Source organism: Hipposideros armiger, unplaced genomic scaffold (assembly GCF_001890085.2).
Source record: "Hipposideros armiger isolate ML-2016 unplaced genomic scaffold, ASM189008v1 scaffold_855, whole genome shotgun sequence".
NCBI lineage: Eukaryota > Metazoa > Chordata > Mammalia > Chiroptera > Hipposideridae > Hipposideros > Hipposideros armiger.
In genome coordinates this window covers 139,809-144,341 of record NW_017732205.1, presented here as the reverse complement: position 1 = coordinate 144,341, position 4,533 = coordinate 139,809, and the positions used below count along the sequence as shown (strand labels likewise).

General features: G+C 41.5%; 1 protein-coding gene across 2 annotated transcripts in view; it reads right to left on the bottom strand.

Annotated features, from left to right (window-relative positions):
- The window catches only part of LOC109374675 (cyclin-dependent kinase inhibitor 2A-like), a 31,449-nt gene extending 26,950 nt beyond the window's left edge, over positions 1-4,499 (bottom strand). Inside the window, exon 1 of one of the 2 annotated variants that reach the window (XM_019629439.1) lies at positions 3,552-4,499. The gene's annotated coding sequence lies outside the window, so the exon portion shown is untranslated. The remainder of the gene's footprint in view (positions 1-3,551) is intronic. The other variant, XM_019629440.1, reaches the window with a different exon arrangement.
- Between the last annotated feature and the right edge of the window lie 34 nt (positions 4,500-4,533).

The following is a 4,533-nucleotide window of genomic DNA, read 5'->3' as shown; positions in this document are numbered from 1 at the left end:
TAGACTGGTGTTTGATCAAACAATTGGGTAGCATAGTCAAGCTAATTGACAAATAAAATAAAGCATCATGGTATGCCATTATGCCTGAGGGTATGGCTGAGCCTCAATTTCCAAGCCAAGTTTAAATTCAGGGATCTGTCTGTATTGACTGGGCTTGTATAGCTTAATCTAGAGCCATTTCCTCTCCATCCAAATTTGTTATGGGGAATAAGGGAGTTGCCCACTTCACAGGAATGCCATTTGAGTGAGAGGATTAAGATCATTATACAATAAGCTCTGTGTTCAAGGAATATAATTTTTAAAATTTGAATTTAGACTTCATCTTGGTTTTCCCCTGCTGCCCAACACCTGGGTTTTGTTAGTTGTGGTATGCAGGGGAATTCTATCTAATTTTAATATTAGACTCAGCAAAACACAATTATGAAGATGAATCTTAGCAAAACAATGAGTTTGTGGCATTCCAAAGACTTTTGGCTGTATGCGCTTCAAAAAATGTATGGTCAAGAACTGAGCAGTATTATGTGTATGCACTTTCACTTGTATTACTTATTTTTATCCTCTCAGTGGCCCTTTGAATTTGGGATAGCTACCCCTATTTTACAGGTGAGGAAACTGAGGCCCAGAGGGGCTCAAATCTTGGATACTTTATGGCCAGCAAGTGTCAGGACTGGAATTATCAAGCTCTTTGGGCTATTAGCCTTGTGGTCTTTCTTTTGTACTAATGGTCAGAGGGAGTGAACTATCGGTGGGTCATTTTCACAGACAGAGAATCACTAAATGTTGAAGCTTTGCTTTGCTCTTTTCCTTTGGCCTAAAGAAACTGACTCCGTAGATCTCTCTGTTTTTGAGTTGAGGAAAATAATTTTCTATGTTGGATCAGCAAATTCATCCCAGGCAAAGATAGGAGAGGACATTTTACTTAATATACCTTGCCTTGTGCTATTCCCTCCCCACAAAGACACCAGCTATCCCTGAGGAATCCTGATTATCAAAATTCTATGAGAAACTTCCTGAATATTGCACATGCTCAAACTGGAAACTCAAAAGGTGTAAGACAAAAGACACCATAAGCAAGATTTAAAAACTGTTATTTGAACATACATGACAAAAGATTAACTTCTATAATATATCAATAAATACATAAATGAGTAAAAAGATAACCCAGTTAAAAAATGAGCAAAGAGTATAATGGGGAGTTTATAGTAGAGGATATACATGTAGTCAAGTGGTCAAAATATATGAAAAGATCTTCAATTTTATTCATTAGTAAAGTATAACAGAAGCAATGACATCTATAGGTGTGGCAAAAATAAAAAGTAGTGATAACATTGGCAAAGTTGTCAGAAAACCACCACTCCTATACACTATTGTATCTTGGTGCAAGTGTTTTGGAAGGCAACTATACAGTTTTTATTAAAATTGTATGTGCATATATGTACCCTTTGTCTCAGTAATTCTCCTATAACATATAAATATACAAAGATAAATATACATAAATACATGGATGGAAATATATTTTATGTGTAATATGCATGTATATGTATGGAAAGAAATATATATGTAGGTGTGTGTGTATATAATTTCACTCATATAGTATTGAAAGATTTTACACACAGACATCCATATGTGCAGATGCCCATATGTGTGTGAGAGAGGGAGAGATTGAGGGGGGGGAATTAAGGGGGGGGGAATGTACCCTTAGCTTCACTAATTTCACTCCTATAAATTGCTACAGGCAACTCATATAAGGACGCAAAAAAAGGTTCTTTGGAGCAATTGTATGTAATAGCAAAAAAAAAATGCAAGAAAGGAGAAAGGAAACAATTTATGTATTTATTGAAAGGAGACTGGTTTGAAAAAGTTTAGGTTCATTCATAAAATACAAAACTATGCAGCCATAAACAAAATGCAGTGCATATATATATATCCTGATAATAAAAGTTGTCAGAATCTATTTCTAGTCAAAGAAAGCAAGTTACAAATAGTGTGATCCTATTTACATTTTCCAAATGTTAGGGGAAGGGTGTTTACAATTATATGCACCTATATTTCTGGAAGGCTAATTAAAAATTTTGAAAAATAGTGGTTAGCCCTGGGAAGTGAGAATGGGAGGTGGGGGGTAGGGAGTGTTCAGAAAATTTTTACTTAATTCTGTTTATTTCCTGCACTGTTTTAAAGATTAGCCTAAACCAGAATTTGAAAGTAACAACCACAGAAATCTGGGGCCCCAAACCCAGAGATTCTAATTCTTAAAGTCTGCAGTCAGCAAATCTATTTTTGAACCTCTCTGGGGATGATTCTGATATGAAACCAGTATTGAGAACAACTTTGCTATATGTCTCAAGAGACTGGTGGGAACAGCACCATCATTGTACAGATAAATAGCTGGAGATGAATGTAAAATGAAATATTTTTCCATAGAAAATGGCATAACATTAAATTATTTTGTTTATGATAGTATTTAAACAGATTGAAAGACACCTGAAATCCTGGAATACATCCATATACAATAACTAAATATCAAAGGCAGTTTAGAGATTAGAGAGTAGTAGAAGATGACAAAATATTTTAGGCAACATTATAGTTTATAACTCTAGGTGGCATGTTGGAAGGGGATACAAGGGATTATATGGGGTACTGCTGTGCCCTAGGAAAGGTGGTAGAGTTCAGCGACTCATAATCCACAGATGGAATGAAGAGCCATTGGGTATAAATATTTCTAGCACTTACCCTTCAGAAGAAAACTCCATGTGTTGTCAATAATCTGTTGAGCTGTCTGTGGGTTTGTGAACAGAATAAATTGTTTACTGTTTTATGTTACTATGTTATGCCATATAGACATATTATAAAATATGTAATAACATGTACTGAAATTATTTACAGCTTAAGCTGATAAAGAAAACAATACAATTATTTATACTAAGACACAAGTGTCACCTGAAGAACAATAGATAATCCTTACATATTTGGCTTGGGACTATTGAAAGCCACCCAAACAGCAGACACTCATTACTGGTCTTGAATCCTGCTCTTGTATTCACAGTCCAGCACCTAGTATCTAGTGCAGAAGAAAGTGGAATTCCCAGGGAGACCCAGTTTTTAGCTAAGGCAAGGAGATGGAGAAATTTGNTCCCCCCCGCCTTCCCCGCGTTCTGGTTCTCCCGCCCGCAGCCCTGCTCAGCCTGACTGCCCCTCCTCGCCGGGCGCTCCGACACCCTTCCCTCTCGCGGCCGGACTCCTCAGTGTGCGCCCTCTCCCTCTGCTCCCCTCTCGCCTAACACATCGCTTTCTTTCTGGAATCCTCCCCCATCCCTTCCCCAGCGTGGTCCACTCGGAGCAGGAAAAGCGAGGGGAAGGAAAGGAAGAAGCAGCAGAAAGGAGGGGCGAGTCGAGGACACGGAGGCGGCCCGAGGACTTGGAGGAGCCGGGTTCTAGAGCCCAGTGTGGCCGGTCCCGGCTCCTGTGTTGAATGGAGCTCGGTTGCGGGCTCGCCAGCTCCCGGAGGCGGGAAGTCGAGCCCAGGCCGCCGCTTGCAGGCGGGAGGTGCTGACCCGGTGCCCCAGCCTCTGAGCCTGCGGTCAGTCTCCATCGGCCCGGAGCCTCGCGGGCTGGAGACGAGGCCTGGCCGGCTGGCCGGGCGTGTACGAGAGGATGTGAGACTAGGCCAGCCTTCCGAGTCTAAAAGGTGGCCCGCTTCTCAGTGGCTCCTTCCACGTGTGCCCGGGCCTAGTGGGCCAGCTGCAGAAGTAGATCCAGGGCTCTCCGACGAGGAAGAAAGGGAGGCTTGGATGGTCCAAGCCACCTACGGTATCTGAGAGGCCAGGTTTAGCGGCAGGCTTCTTTCACTTCCATCCTTCGGACCTCATAGGACGTAGCCGCCTAACCGGCTGCTTGGATGAAGTCAGAGTTAGGGATTAGCCTTAAATAGCTACTTAAAATATCTCTCTAGATCTTTACAAATACACCTCTCCCTTCTCCTGTAGGATTCCCTCAGAATTTCCCGGAACACCGTGCTCCGTGCTGAGGCTAGTTGCCACTCCTGTGTCTGGAATGAAAGATCTTTCTCGCTCTTTGAGAGGCTAGCTTCTTGGTCAGGTCTCTCTTAAGTGTCCTTGCTCAGAGGTGCTTCCTTTTCCGGGCGCCATCAGATCTCCGTGTTTTTTTACGTATTGCACTTAGGATACAGAAATTATCTCATGTAATTGTTTGTTGTTTGTCTCTCACAATCGTATGCAAACTGCATGGGAGCCAGATCCTGTTTTATCTTACACCGATGAGCCCCTACCTCAAAAAAAAATCATAGGAGAGATGGACTATTGAAAATATACAATTATAATGAGGGAATTTCATTTTATGGCGAACAGAGGAGGGGCATTTTAGGGACTAGGCAGTTCAGAGAAAATATCCTGGAGGAAAAATGATGCCCAATTCCAGCAGAGTATCATTTAAGAACCCTGGAGAAGTGGAAGAATGAAAGGTTTTCCTGGGCCCACACATGGCGATTAGCTGTAGCAATAAACCCATGGTGGATGA